The 16,961-nt window shown below is 32.5% G+C and overlaps 1 pseudogene; it reads left to right on the top strand.

Moving 5' to 3' along the window:
- Nucleotides 1-385: 385 nt before the first annotated feature.
- LOC114760608 (hexose carrier protein HEX6-like) lies at nt 386-5,397 on the top strand (annotated as a pseudogene).
- The last annotated feature ends 11,564 nt before the right edge of the window (nt 5,398-16,961 follow it).

Genomic DNA, 16,961 nt, shown 5'->3' with positions numbered 1-16,961 from the left:
CACGTTTCCTTAATTCATCCCATAAGCAAGGAAATAAATATATATATTCAGTGAATCAAAGAGATTTGGTAATACAGTAGTAGAATTTGAGTCATCAAACAGAACTCTTATCAATCAATCAAATCTTGTATTGAAAAGTAAGCCAATTACGTTATTAGAGGAAAAAAAGACAAAATAACATTTAGGTCAACGAAACACAACGTTGCTTGTATTGAAAATTCAAACCACCAGGATACTGTTGGAAACTGTTTAATTTCCAACCCAAATGGTGATGACCTTATCCTCAGATCCAGCAAAGAATAATCCTGCTGTTCTATGACAGTAGCCTACTGCTCTATCTTCCTCAGTTTCTACTTACTGTGTCAAGCTCAAGCGAAAAAATCTGATGTCTCTGAGCTTTGCTGTCACAAACGGAAGTGAACAAAACAATGGCAAGATAACCTTGTTCGTTGTCTTATCTTGCATGATGGCTGCCATGGGAGGTGTCATCTTCGGCTATGACATTGGCATATCAGGTGAGTTTCTTGCTTTAAGTAGAAACCTTAAATCTTTTCAACAAAGATTGGTCTGATAAGATTAACAGTGATTTTGAATGAAAAGGGTTCGTTTCTCCTTAAACGAGGTCCAATATTTGACTCGTGTGTGAAAAATCAAGTTATGAGAGCTACCCCTAATTAGACATAATATTGTTTATATCCGACCTAATAGTATTGAATCCTTCATGAACATATAAAAAAAATAAAAATAAAAATAAAAAGTTAATCCATTAAAGACTTAACTCATACTCTCCACAAGTGTTGGTTAAAGGCTTTATGCTAATGTGAGGTGTCACTGAGATTGTCTTAACCTTAGTGAGTCCGCGGGTGAGTAGGTCAAACTCGTGAATCTATTACCAATGTCACAATATATGGCTGCTTTGATGAACTAAAAGCAATGAATCTGAAGGTGGGGTGGGGTGACTTCAATGGAGCCATTTCTGGTGAAGTTCTTCCCAGAGATATACAAGAAGATGAAGGAGGACACAGAAGTGAGCAACTACTGCATATTTGACAGTCAACTACTGACAACATTCACTTCATCGCTCAATGTGGCTGGGCTGCTTACTTCCTTCATAGCTTCGTATATCACTAGATCTTTTGGAAGAAAGCCTTCCATTACTGCAGGTGGTGCTGCGTTTCTTGCTGGTGCAGCCTTTGGTGGCGCAGCTTTTTTAATTTCTATATGGTCATTCTTGGTCGCCTTTTGCTTGGTGTTGGAGTTGGCTTTGCAAACCAGGCAAGGTTTTTGATAACTCTCCATTTTTAATATATTTAAAGAGTCTTTTGAGTGATTTTCATAGAGTTATCATTACATTTTAAGATTTTTTTTAAAAATTAAATTGGAAGATTTGATTTTGAGTATTATTTGGGAGATTTTCTTATCAATATCTCGATTTAAAATAAATATAGGTAGTTAATACTAATTTTAAGGTTTATATTAATTTTATTTTCATTTTAGTTTCTTTCTTTTTATAACTGGGAATACGGGCTTCCCCGCGGGTTGCGGGCCAGCCCGCTACAACCCCGTGGGTTATGCGGTGCGGGCTGGAGCAACCCGCATTTTGGTGGGTTGGAAAAATCCCAACCCTAACCCGCTACAGCTAGCTAGCCTTTTTTTTTTAATTCTCAATTTTCAAATCTTATTTTTATTTAATTTTTTTAAATTAATAAATGGTAATATAAAATTTTAAAAGCAATCATAAGTATAAATTATGTTTAACCATATTTAAAATAGTCAATACAAATATAAAATAATACATTACAAATATTTTACATGATTAACATTCAATATCAACTCATCAAGTGATAAATTTTATAATTTTTTTCATACAAATGCCATGTTTGATACAAAATACTATCTCTTAATAAATTAGAAGTGCATTTATTTTATTTTTTTAAAATTTCATTCACTATGTTTTTCTAAAACATTTTTTTCGTAATAAATATTGTCTTATATTTGATTGTAGTTATTAAATTTTTGCTATAAATATAGTATGCTTATTTTTAAAAAAATATTTTTTGTTTACATATGTATTATGTAACATGAAAATTGAAATATAAATAAAAGAAAAAAAATTTCAAATATAATAACATATTATTTATGTAAAAATATTTTGTAAAAAAAAGATGGCGGGTTAGGCGTGCCAACCCGCTAACCCTCGGGCTAGCCCATCACAGCCCGCGGGTTATGCGGTGCAGACTAGAGTAGCCTGCACCTTGGCGGGCTGACAAAATGCCAATTCTAACCTGCTCTTTTATGGCGGGTTAGCGGGTTGGCTGGCTGGCCCGTGAGTCCCAATCCATATTTCTGATTCTATTTTCTTTCCAGTTTTTTTTAGCTCTTATTTTGTTTTTCATTCTATTATTTCTTTTATTATCTTTTCAGCGGAAGCTAGACGCAGCGTTTTGAGAGAACATTTTGGATACCTAAGAGGACTATTCATCATCATCGTGGAGGGCGCCGAAAACAGGGGGTGGGAGAAAGTTGAAGCGCCGAACTGATTGTGACTTGTGAGACAGAGGGAAGCCGCCGAACTGGTTCGAAGAGAGAGAGCTGGAGAAGAATCCTCTTCTTCGGCAGATCCTGGAGGCCGAGTTGACTGTGCTGGAGAGGAGAGACTGGGCACGGTGATTTTCTGATCTGAAAAGAGAGAGGCGCCGTCGGTTACCGGATGAGCAAGAAGAGCAACTGTTCTTCATCTTCAATCTGGAATCACTCGAGATATATCTGATATTTTGATTCCCTGTTTCTCTGTTTCGGTTCCTCCTTCCCTTATTCCTGCATTTCACTATGGTTTTTGAACGTGAGATTGTGGCTTTAGAGCTGAGACTGATTACATTCTTGTGTAGCTAATTTTCTCTTACAGCCTAGATGAACTATGAACTTTTTTTTTTTTTTTTGACCGGAGATGAACTATGAACTTGCTAGTGAATTAATTTGTGTTTTTACTGAATTGAGGATGCTTAATGTTAAATTTTGTTTACCTAATGTTGTTCTTTATCTGTCCATTTGATGACTGATCACCATTAATTGTGAATTTGAGAATTAAATTTTTTCTTTACAAAAGGGATTTTAATTAAGCTCTTAGATTAAGTAATATAGGATTGGATGATAATTTAATTTGTGATTAGGATAGAAATATACGTAATTGTCCCATATAATTGTGGATTAGTGAGACCGAATTTTTTAACCTCTTAGGTAATTGTGTGAGACATTACATAATTAATTTAAGAGAGGGTTATAAGAGGACCGATAGGCACTTGTAGCTAATTGAATTGTAGATTAAGAAACTTAACATTAAAGCTAATCAATTTAGTGAAACAAAGTTCAAGAAGCTAACAAGGGCTTAGTAACTCTAGGTTGTTCCCTTAAATATTTGTTCTAGTTAATTTTAGAAAGCTTGGCTTTATTTTGTTTTAATTTCTTTTCACTTGATTTTATTAAATCTTGATTTACTCAACTTAAAGGAAAAGAGAATTTTTATTGCCTAATTACTGTTAATTGAGTTCTCTATGGGATCGATCTTGATTTGCTACTATTTATTTTTGTGATCAGTACAGTTGCGGTGCATCTTAATATTTGGTAGCATCATTTTTATTGCAAAACTATGAAGATTGATGAAGTAGGCTCTTGCTGTTACTTATTTAATTAGAAATGTCGCTGGTTTAGTCCAAAGGGATGAGTATTGTTGCATGTTAAATTCATTTAAATCCGAATTCGATTTTTCTGCTCCTTTTTGAAGAAAAAAATTCTACGCTAAATTGCAATCTCGAAAAAAAAAAATTATGACAATGGCAGGAGCAGTACCCATAACAGAGTAAATGTAATAAGAAATTATTTTTACATTTACCCAATTTAATAATCAGGTGTAATTCAAGGAGATATAATAAAATTTTCTCGCCTTTTTTCTTTTGGGGGGGGCATATGAGGGACACATGTTTTCATTAAGACTTTCTGCATCCTCATTTCCCCCTACTAGGCCATACCTTGTCACTGATTTCTTCTAGTTCCTACCCAAAGATTAGAGTAAACTGTTCCTTTTGATGTATCATGTTACCTTAGAAAATTGACGTAGCAGTAAACTCCATGCTTGCCAGGAGATAATTACACATCCACAAAACCTCAACAGCTTAGTTTAAACGACAGAGTTGCTCAATCCTCAACATTGCACGGCGAAGAGTCATTTGTAGTTCACATGCTTTCTTAGGATTTAATAGACTTGGCTATCACTTAATTCCGACCATTTTCCTATGCTAAGAAATTCTTGTAATGTTTGTTCTGCAGTCAGTTCCTCTGTCTCTCTCAGAAATGGCGCCACCAAGACTAAGAGGTGCAATCAACAAAGGGTTCCAACTTAGCATTGGAATTGGAGCTTTGTGTGCTAATTTTATCAACTATGGCACAGAGAAGATCAAAGGTGGATGGGGTTGGCGTATCTCACTAGCCATGGCAGGAGTGCCAGCCTTGATCCTCACACTAGGTGCACTTTTCCTCCCTGAAACTCCCAATAGCCTAATCCAACACAGTAAAGATCACTAAAAGGCAGAGCTAATACTTCAACGAATTCGAGAAACTGACGATGTTCAAACTGAGCTTGATGGTCTCATCAAAGCAAGTTCAACATCCAAAAACACTGATCACTCATTCAAGCTTATCCTGAAACGAAAATACAGACCTCAACTTGTAATGGCAATAGCAATACCATTTTTCCAGCAAGTAACAGGAATCAATGTCATAGCCTTCTACGCTCCTTTGCTTTTTAGAACACTAGGGTTAGGTGTAAGTGCTTCACTCTTGTTTGCTGCCATGACTGGCATTGTAGGCACCGGCTCGGCCTTCATATCAATGCTTGTTGTTGACAAATTTGGCCGGAGAACCTTGTTTGAAATAGGAGGCATTTAGATGTTAGCATCTCAGAGTATAGGAGCAGGGATAGTGGCAGCTTATCTGAAAGATAATGGAGGATTGAGCAAAGGGTATGCTTACTTGGCTTTGGTGATGATATGCATATATGTTGCTGGATTTGGATGGTCATGGTGGCCATAGGGGTGGTTAGTATCGAGTGAGATTTTTCCATTGGAGATTCGATCTGCCGGGCAAAGCATCACAGTGGCAGTGAGCTTCCTCTTCACTTTCATTGTTGGTCAGACATTTCTGACCATGCTTTGCCACTTCAAGTTTGGGATTTCCTTCTTTGGGGGTGGGGTGCTGGTGATGAGTGTGTTTGTGTGCTATTTCCTGCCAGAGACCAAGAATGTGCCTATCGAACAGATGCAGAAGGTGTGGCATGAACACTTGTTTTGGAAGACAATGATGGATGAAGGGATTAAGGAGAGAGAACAAGAGAGCGGTCTTTGATGAAAAGTCTAAATCTAGGTTTTTTTGGCTCTTGTTATAGTGAAGGAAAAGAAATTAGTTTCCTTCATTCACAATGCCTCTCGTGTCTCTCTAATTAATTACTCTACAGTTTCTTCAACTTCTTCACTTTTCAGAGAAGGGGCATGATAATTACTTTTCATCCTCGAAACCACTTTTTTCATCATTTCTTCCTTTCATTTCATTTTGTCCCCCAAACAGAGTATAAACTAAGCCCTCCATAGCCATAGAAAAAATACATATTCACATATCTTGGACATTTTAGGTTCATCCAATATGCCAGTGAAATTAAACCGTGGATTGTGTTGTTAATTTTACCTTCTCAGAGGATGCATGAATATTGCATCGCTGCCACAGTCCATGGACTCAGAAAAACCACAAAAAAAATTGTTCATACGAAAAGCTATTATTCTGGACCATGTCACGTACAAATGTTACTGATTATTATAACAGGACCTTTGATGATTTAAATTCCAATGAAGCGGCATTGAGGTGCTTAACTCTATTTCAATTTAAAATCTTGTCCCATGAATGCAGTTTTTCTTCATCTTTATTTATGCTGTTCCAATTGGAGATATGACATTTCATCTTCTATAACTCTCTTGTTAGTAACATTTCTCTTTCTATCAAAAGCAGAATAAAATATGGGTTGGTACTTTTTATCAGGCCCTGCGATACCAGAATGGGATGAACCTATGCTCATCAGATAAAGGGTTTAGTATTTGACTTCGATTAAATATATGACACTTAACATAAATGACCATCTACACCTCACTATTAGTTAGCCTAACTATTGCATAAGGTTCCTTGAATTGAGTTGTTTGGCTCCAATCTCAAGTAAATGTGAGGATCCTTTAGAGGATTGTTCCGACAATGTAGAAACAACTGTTATGAATAGTCTGGGGATAGAAAAAGTACACAGCAGCAGCAGCAGCAACAATTTCAGAGGTAACTCTAGTACCATATTTCGAAAGCCATCTTGAACATCATAACAATTTGGGTTAGTTTGTTGTCAGAAATGTAACTCTGCCTACAAACATAAAAATTAGCAGCAGGATGTCATCACTGAAATGCCTGCCAGTGATGATAATGATACACAGCAAGAATAGCCAGCAATACCCTAGCTTTGCATACATTCAAGAGCTGTAAGACACAATGCAAGGGATATTACCGAGTAATGTCATAGAATAATAATGAAGTGTGCGTACTTAGAATCAAAGGTTGATGAGGTATTGAAAAAAGATAAGCCATTGGAGAATTTCAAATAAATATTTTCTCCGTTCTTCAGTTCTCAGTATTTAAAAAGGTTAAATTAAAAGTAATCCCAATCCTGATCCTCCAAAAATATGCTAGAATAAAATACCATCCCATTCATCCCTTGTGGAGTTATGCAGTGGGCATCATGAATATGAGTGATTGAGTTCTGTTGTCCCTGCAACATGGATCAACCCAAATTCAACTGTTGAATCTCCAAAAAAAAAATACAGAATATAGTAAACACACCAAACATCAGCCAAATCTGCATTACTAGGCCTTAGATGTTATGGCTGCTGAAAAAATCAATACGGTTGGTAGCCGCTGTGTTCAATTGTCCCTAAAACATGACACCAGAGAGCTGTCAGAGTAATCAATATTACCAAGTGCACAATATATGGATATTTAAAGTAGACATGAATTTCTTGATCCCCAGTTGTAGAGGACTTCTCACCATTCCTGAAACAATTTGTTGAGAGGCATAATAGGCGTCCAAGTTCTGAGATTGTGAAGTTTATTAAGATTGCAAAACTTGGTTTTGACTTGAAAATGCTTAGTCAATATTTGTGAACCCTGGACTAATTTAACTTATTGTTATCTACTATTTGAGAAGTTATTAATAAATTTTTATAAAGTATATTAGTGAAAAATAACCTTAGACTCTTATTTGTCTCAAAGTCAAGTTTATTTTATGTCAATTTTGATCTTTGTTTTCTGATCACATCACGCAACCTCTTTTACAATGTTTATTTCACTTAACCTAATCAAGAGCACAATTATGATTTTTAATTCGTTTGGCCTTAGTCTCTGAAGAAACGATACTTTTTATACTATTTGCGACCCATCTGCTTGCAGTTAAGCTATTCGCCGAACAGTTATGTTTAGGATTGAAGGAGTATATGCTAATGAGGATTCAAGAATCTCTTTGTGTGAGACATTTGATTCCTTTTTTGAGAATCAACCCAGATTGCGTTGGATTACAAGCTGCAAAAGGTTGTAAAGGAACTTAAGGTGAATATATATTTCCCCAACAAATCTTCACAGAATGCATCATAAACTCCATGGTTTTCCATTATTTATCATTCAGCTAATTAGCTTTCATCAATATAATGTTACAAATATCCTTCTCGTGAATAATTTTCTGTTCTCATCCAAGTGGTGTTGAACAAGATTTATAAAATGTATGGTACTTTACTGTAATGTCACTCTCTCTCTCTCTCTCTCTCTCTCTCTCGTGTTCTGTGGTTGAACCTAGCTAACTGTCAACTTTATATTGCCTTTTTGATCGTGGGCTATATTGTAACATCCAAAGTTTTGGGCCTAGAAGTACCAGTAATAGCCTGAATTAGATAGGCTATCAGACCCTTTTTTAGCAGAAGTCCCAAAGATGAGAAAGGAAGTCAAAGTAGTTTCAGGGACTAAACTGCAAAGTAAAAGTTTTAAGGGGCCAAAGTGTAATAAAGTTAGAGGCTCCGGTAAAGTCTTGAAGGCCCAGAGAGAGAGAAAAGAGACTAGACACAGGCCAAAGGTTAAATTAGAAACCTCAAAGAGAGGATTAATGAAGTTAAGTCCAAGAAGGGACTAAACTGTAAATTCAGAAAGTTATGACCAACATGGGTAAAAATGGAAGAGTACGCAGAGAATTCTACAAAAATTCTAGAAAATGGGAAATAATATTCTAAAGCTCTTCTATGAAGAGAAAAGATGAAAATACCCCTGAGGCAGCTTCAACGGAATTTATGAGGTTATTACCGGTAAAAAGTATACCATGTGAGGTAATTATTTAAAATAGCAAGAGACCTCAAAAATGTATACAAAAATGAGGTTAAATGGTTGAAAGGTTGTACTAATTTATAAAATTAGTCCCACAACCAAAAGGCCAGTGGAGTGGCTTTAATAAAATAAAGAGCCGGTTTTGCCGATAAAAGGGTATTTTGGTAAATGAATTTTTATACAAGGCTTAAAGGAAGTGTTATGGCCTGAGAAAATTCATAGATATTCTCTAGAATTAAAGGGAATTTATAAAGCAGACAGAACAATTTTCTGAGCTCCGAAAGGCCATAAAGAAAGCCGGAGAAACGTGAGCCAAGTAAATTCGGAGGAAGCTTATGAAACAAGTTTGATCCAACGGCTAGAATCTAATCTCCCATCTCCTCCACCACTTTTATGACACTTGGCATCTTTTAGAAGGTTGAGGTAAGCATGATGTAATAAGATGATGCAATGATGATGCAAAAGTCCACTTGAACTTTCAAATTTGCCTTTACCCTTTCTATTAGCCACTAAGGGCATTTTGGTCCATTCAAGCCAACTTTTTTGGCTATAAATAGAGCCTCTTCCCCTTCATATTTTCAGCCAACATGAGTTTAAGAGGGGAAACTCTGCCAAAATTTAGAGAGAAAAACGTAGGGGTGAAGGCCAAGAAGAAGGAACAAAGTTCAAGCTTCAAGATCAAGGTATGTGGTGGCTATAGCATCTGATTTGATACCTATTTCGAATTAGTTACTGTGCGTATCTGATTCTAAAATTTTTTATGCTTAAAGTACACTCTGTGACCTTTAAATCCATGGGTAGAACACTTCATTTGGATATGTGTACGATTTATGGTGATTTTTCAAAGTTAGGGTTTGAAATCTGGAAACAGTGTTGAACTTTTGGGAGATTGTCGAGTTCCGTACAATTCTGGTACTTTTATGCATAGAATTGGTTCCTGAAACTATTTTTCCTTTAAATTTAACTTAATTATCTTTCAGTGAGACTTGGAAGCACTCAATTTGGATTTTTCTAGATTTAATTATGAATTTTCAAAGTTGAGCAAAAATTTTGGAGATTCTGCGTGAACAGTACCCACGAACCAAAATTTCCAGATTTGATATTCTTGAATCTAAAGCCATCTAAAGTGGTTCTAATTGATAGGAAATAGATCATAAGGATGTAAAATGATAAGATTTATATTAGAAAAGTTAGAAAGAAAACCCTAAGACTAAGGGAAAGGGTTGAGGTTCAAGAGAGCTAGCTTTGAACTTTATGTAATCTAGTGGTCTTAATAGATTGTATGATCATTATGACTATGTTTAGAACCTTTGGAACATCCAAGAGGATGTTTAGTGATGTTGACCGAATGCCAACATGGTTGGAAAGTCAAGGGAGTTAAAGGAAAAGTAAGAGGAAGGCTTGAGGTGCAAGGTAGTGAACTTACCTATTGTCATTGCTTGATGTGGTATGCTTATGTGTTGCCATGTACATGTTATTTGCATGTTGTTGTGACATGTTTTAGCTGCTGTAATTGCTATTCATGATGAGTAGATTATGTCTCCATGGCCATGCATCAAGAAGTTAGCTTTGAGCATGCTAGTATGTCACTAATTAATAAGAGAATAAACAAGTTGCGTGTAGTGTATTAGCATCCATCTAGTATGATTATGTGGTATTGTTTGCTACTAAGATTCTCCCGAATCTCACCCCCTCCCTAACCAACCATTTAGGTCAATCAATGGTGGGCACTAATGGCATGAGAAGTAAGGAGAAGAAGTGGAGAGTTATTGATGCTAATGATTGATATTATTATTCAATGTATAATTCTCCTATGTTATGACTTATGTTATGAATGCCATCAATTCAATGTATGTGCTTAAGATGTTTATGGCATGAATGAAAGTATATAAGCATGAATGGGAAAAAGTAAGCCCATGTTAGGTATGTCAAAGAAATAAAAAGAATTAAAGTAAGGAGATATTAAAGGATAAAACGTAGGTCCTGAAGCAGTTAGTTTTGAGCTTCAGTTTGACCTATCAAATGAATGAGTTAAATCACGAGATTTGGCAGAATTATAGTGCACATCCCAAGCTTTAAAATGAGTAGTAAATTATATCATTTGGATGTGTATACAATGAGATATGAATTTTTGAAATTAAGGCGCAGAATCTGGAAAGTCCAGATTTTACCAAATGAATAGAAATTTTAATCCAATAAACTGTACGTTTTCAGTGAGGATGAGTTCAGTTGAATATTTTTTCCCTTAAAGAGCATTGAAAGAGATTTCCGTAGAATTTTGGAACACCTCCATACGATTTTTCTAGAATTAGTTATGATTTTTCAAAGTTGGACCTGTAATCTGAAAACTGAACAGTGAACAGTAATATTTCGAAAATTAACGTCCAAATTGAAATTTTTAAGTTTAAGACCATCTAAAGTGGTCTGGAATGGTTCAAAATGAATGCTAAGGTATTATATAAGTAAGGTGTGACATATATTATGAGATTGCCTAATCAACTCACATGAAGATGTGAATATCTTTATTAGGAATGATATAATCAGTCATCTAGTTGATTAGGTTATCCACTTGATGTTGTTAGAATATTTAATAGGCTTTCGAATTAATCTTAGTTTACTGAGTTTCAATTCTGATTACTTTGGGTTTTTGTAGAGTTTTGAATTCCATTAGTGGTGATACTTGGGGCCTGATCAAGCCAGCTTTGAAATGCCAACTTCTTGTTTCTGTCACTGGATTTGTACCCAACATGCTCAATCTTATTCAGACCACATTCTCTGTCCTTCAAATAGTATGGCTCTAGTGAAATACTATGTTTATTCCTTAATATATGAGTTGCATAACTAATTTGTGGATACTATGAAAATCAGTTAAGCAATTTATTAGTAACAAATTAAATGTTTGTTGATTTTCCTAAACTATTCTATTTTCATGTACATTAGAACTACACCATAGAAAAAGCCTTCTTAATATGTGCAATCAATGGTGATACTTTGAAAAAATAAAACTATTACCTTCAATCCTTAATATAAAAGCTAGTTGGGAGTTGAATTTGGTCTTATAATATCTTAATCTACTTCGTCTTCTAGACCTAGATTTATTATTTTTTCCCCAAGATATCACTATTGGCTATAGCGGGTTCTTGCCAAAGGGTAATTTTAATACACATGATTAAAAAAAAGTAATTTAGAAAGGTTAGTACACATTTGTGACGAATAACCAAGTTAACTAATTTATTTTAATATTCCAAATTAGTTATTTAGTTCTTATATTAAATAATGGAGTTAATATAAACTTAGGGGACAAAATGAATTAAGGTATAGTATTTTACTCTTTGATTTTTTTTTTTTGGAGGAATGGGATATACATAGATAACAAGGGAAACTGGATAAGATCACAAAATGTGCTTGGGCGGAGATTTAGTTAATTATTAGCGCAATTAATAGATGATGGATTAATGTTACATGATATGATCTCTAATCTGTCGCATAGTTTGGTTATAGGGTGATTCAGAGTGGAACCGTACGCTTTGGATGAATCTTAAAGTTTCCATGGGTATCCAAGTCTTGTTGGAAGCAGAAACTAAGGAACATAAACATGAAGTGACATATTCTCTTATCCATAAAATTTCCTAACGTAAGAAAACTCGTAAATTGATTATGATCTACAATTAATTATGTGAAATTTACGACTCAATTCAAATTTGGTTTTTGGATAATTTACCACTCATTTCTTGCAATTTATAACTCAAGTGTCTATCATTTAACTACCACTAACGTGTAGAATTTGTAATAATTCAATTTCACATTCTATAAGAGTAATGTACATTTTTTAAAAAGATCAGCAGTTCAATTATTCAATATTTATATAGTGATAGAGACAGGATTCTTAGTAAGGAGGTGTAATTTGATTTTTTAAAATTAATAATTTAATAAATTTAAAAAATGAATTACCTATATTACAATTATCCTTCTTTTGAAATAATTGTACAATGACGGCCCAAGAAAAAAAGAAATAATTGCACAATGAATTACCTTCCAATGTTATTGAAAATTAATATAGGTTACTCAACAATCTAATCCATAAAAGGCTCTTTCAACTGTCAACATGCACTGTAAAGACCATGAAAATAAAAAAATATAGATAAATATATATAATATGAGATAGTTGGTTAATATTTTTTTATTTGACGTAAATTGATAACGAAGAAAAAGACAACACAATGGATATGATAGTTAATTTCTGAGTTCGAGAACTTGAATGTCATCAAGCTCCAAACAGACAAGCAATTTATCTCCTTGTTTCTAAATGATATATAACATGATATATTGATTACTTCCTCCCTTCTTTTTAATAAGAGACAATTACTCAAATTATGTTATTCAAAATACTAGTTAAAATCAGTTTAGGACAATAAATACATAAAAAATGTAATTTTTTGCCAAAAATACCCTCATTTATATGAAACAGAGATAATATGTGGGAATTAAATGCAATAACAAGAGTAATTAAATTAGGATAAAATAAAAAATCAACAAATAAAAATTGCGGCAGCCTCAAAGGGTCCCTTATAAAAAGGAACATGACATAGTTCACAATTGTCTCTTATAATAAGTAACAAGGAACGGATGGAATATAAATTTTGTAAACCACCTAACTTGATTATTTAAATCTTACAAAAACATGAAAAATAGTGTAATGTTAGAGCTTAATGTAATTTATAAGTTTATGTTAAAAATTAATTAAATTTATAGTGCAGTGTCATGTTGATATACTACTATTAGACGGGATACAGGTGGTCCATGCCCATTCAATAAGCGTAAGTTTAAAGACAAAAATGCTGATGCAAGGGAAAAGATGATAATATGACGTCAAAGAATTATCCAATGAATTGATGACACCTATTACCAGAATTCGAACCTTTTTTTTGGATAAGTACCGGAATCCCTACTTACATGTATGTAAATGGGCAGCTATTTAATGTGCGGATCAAATAGTGGGTCCATTTAGCTTATCAAATCAACCAATAAATATCACATAAAATTTATCAAAAGAAATGCTTCCTCCTGTTCTTACATATTATATAATAAATATTTTATACATAATTTAATATATATTAAATAATTTAAAATATTATTATTTATTAGAATTTAATTTTTATATTTTAGTAAAAAATTTCTAATAATTTATATTTTTATTCAAATATTTAATAAAATAATAAGTATATTATATATTTTTATTTTATTTTTGTCTATAATATTTGTATTTTTTAATTTTTATATAATATATTATTTAAAAATTATGATATATTATATTTTTATATTAATAATAAGTTTAAAAAATAATTATTATATATTTATATTATATTTTTTGTGTCAGATTAGTGACAGAATTGCGACGGAAATTAATGATGGAAAAATACTGTCACTAATTTCTGTCACAAAATGACAATTAGTGATAGATTGGTAACATAAATTAGTAACAGAATTTTTTCGTCTTTTCGTCTTCTCATCCTTTTAAATATATGAATATTACATATATGTGTATTAATTTGGTCTAATGCTGAAAGGGCAAACAAAACAAAAAAAAGAAATCTGGCGAAATATGACCAGAGGACTAAAGACAAAAATGCTGGCAGAAGAGATGTCATAAAATAAGACATTATTATTAGCCAATGAAATAAAGACACCCTATCAGTGAGCACAGTCCATCGTTATCAAAAAAAATGAAGCGCGGAATGCTCATCTTAATCTAAACCAGCCACATTAAGTTTCAATGGTCCAGAATTAATTTAAAAATTATATATTTTTGAATTATTTTTTAATAGATACAAAATTCAAAATAAAGATTATGTTAAAAATAAATTTATTGTTGAAAATAATTTCATATTATAAAAGTTTTAAATTTGAACAAGTCAACAAATTTTGAATTATCTAAATTGTATTACAGTGAAATGAGTACTGATGACAATGTGCATCTATTCCCGGTCTCCCTATATATTCAGATGCAAATGGGTAGATGCCTTTCGATATCAACCCACTTAATTTGTGGCTTAAATATTGGGTCCGTTTAGCTTTTAAAATCAACCCATATGTTTATATCGCATAAAATTTACAATAAGATGACATTATAATTCATAGCAATTAGTGATACTAACCTAATCATGGCCCCAGCCTCTTGAAAATTGTGAAAATAAGACATTATTATTACCCAATGAAATAAAGACACCCTCTCCGTGAGCACATTCCATCGTTATCAAAAAAATAGTAACGGAATGCTCATATTAATCCAAACCAACCACATTAATTTAAATTGACGAGGACTTCCATCCACATTGGAAGGAACGACTACCAATGAGGAACCTATTATAATGAAGCATGTCAGGTCACGTTCCTTTCTTTCAACAACTTTGAATTTTCATGAGCTGAGCAATGAATGTGCAGAATATAACTTCTTTTTATTAAGTGGGATTAAGTTTTGAATTGAAGGCTGAAGAAAGTTTCAACAAAAGAAAAGAGATATTTTCTAAATTTAAAATTGTTGTTTTTAAAATGTTTTCGAGTAAAATATAAAATATAAAAATTAAATATAAAATGATCAAATATAAATTTAGATTATTTAAATTTAATCCCAAGAAAAAAGAGAGGAAGAAGAGTGGATACACTAACACGAACCTTGAATATTCTGATAATGCTCTCATTTGATAGAAGATAAGTCGTCCGGGTTAAAAGAAAGAAACCTATCTGAGAATATTCTCATGGGAATAATATATTAATGAGGATTCAGGAATCTCTTTGTATGAGACTTTTGATTACTTGTTAGAGAATTTACTCATATTGCTGCTGGTTCGAATTCCGCTAGTAGATATGCACATAACAAAAATATATCTATACCGACCAATTTAATTTGTGGATCAAATATTGGGCCATTTAACTTTTCAAATCAACTTATATACGTCACATAAAATCAAAAGAACTACATTATTATTCACAGTAGTACTAATTAAGGATACCAACCTATCTTCAAAGTTGTGAAATAGTCTGTCCATCTAGCTAAGCTCCGATTGACAAAAACTTCGATCCATATTGACTGGAATGCGACCAGTGAGGGGCAATGGATCTTCTCTGCATCATTTCTCTCATTTTTTTCCTCATTTCATTCTTACCATTTGATAAAAAAATGAATAGTTTGATATTCAATATATTATAAAATCATTATTTTATCTATTTTGAATAGTTTACAGCTGTGTATTGTCCATAATAAATTTTAATAATATTTAAAATTTATTCCTAATGATGTTAGAAATTAGAATTAAATGGAGTTTTTAAAACAAATAGGAGGTGTTTATAATTTTAGTAAAGCAAATGAGAGATTACTGGATTTTACTTACATTTTTTAGTGTTAAAGTATTTAATAATTTTGAATTATTTCATATATTAAAATTAATATAATTTTTCAATAAGAAAATATATGTGCGTAACTAAAAAGTATGATCAATTTCTTATTCAAAAAAGTATGATCAATTTAACTAACAGGATTGAATCTAATGAAAATGATCAGCTCCTTATAACATGATAAATTAATATTTTTTTGAATAAGAGGAAAAATTACTGACATTTATTTTATAACTGGCACTTGTTTAGCGAAAAGAAGACTGATACTTATTTTAAAAATAAATTTATCATCGAAAAGAATTTCAGATTAAAAATTTTTTAAATTGAAATAATTTTAAATGATCTAAGTTGCATTACAGTGAGATGATGAGTATTGAATGAGGAACCAAATGTATGTTTATCTATATCAACCTACTCAATTTGTAGATTAAGCATTGGATCCATTTAGCTTTTAAAATCAACTTATATATCACATAAAATTTATAATTAAAAAGATTATATTATTATTTATAGCGGTTACTGATACTAACCTAATCATGGCCCTTTGGATGCAGCGGGCCCGGGCAGACGAAGACTTTGATCGATATTGAAAGAAAATGACCACCAATAATGGGAAATATATTATAAATTTATAATATGTGTGTCAAGTTTTGTCTTTTGAATTTGTTTCAACAACTTCGAATTTTTATGGGCTGATGAGCAATAAATGTACAGAAAATGACTTCTATATGTTAAGTGGGATTAAGTTTTGAATTGAAGACTGAAGAGAGTTTCACCTAAAAAGAAAGATATTTTCTAAACTTAAAATATAGTTTTCATAATTTTTTTCGAGAAAAATATAAAATAAATAAAATTACTAACCAGTGATGTTAAAATTATAATATTTAGGCTTAAGAAGTTAAAAAAAAAATTTCCATATAAATTTAGATTTTCTAAATTTAATGTAAAAAAAAAAACAAGAATAATTAGAAGATGAATGGATACTCTAAGTCCAGACCTTGAATATTCTGATAATATACCCTCTTGTGATAGAAGATATACCCATCGAGGTTAAGGGAAAGAACTTAACCTCTCTGAGAATACTCTCATGGGAATAAATATATATATATAATAATGAGGATTCAAGA

The sequence above is a fragment of the Neltuma alba genome, unplaced genomic scaffold, assembly GCF_004799145.2.
Source record: "Neltuma alba isolate B1F8T4 unplaced genomic scaffold, ASM479914v2 tig00001639_pilon, whole genome shotgun sequence".
Classification (NCBI taxonomy): domain Eukaryota; kingdom Viridiplantae; phylum Streptophyta; class Magnoliopsida; order Fabales; family Fabaceae; genus Neltuma; species Neltuma alba.
The sequence above is the reverse complement of the archived record's forward strand: the minus strand, read 5'-3'. Positions and strand labels throughout refer to the sequence as shown.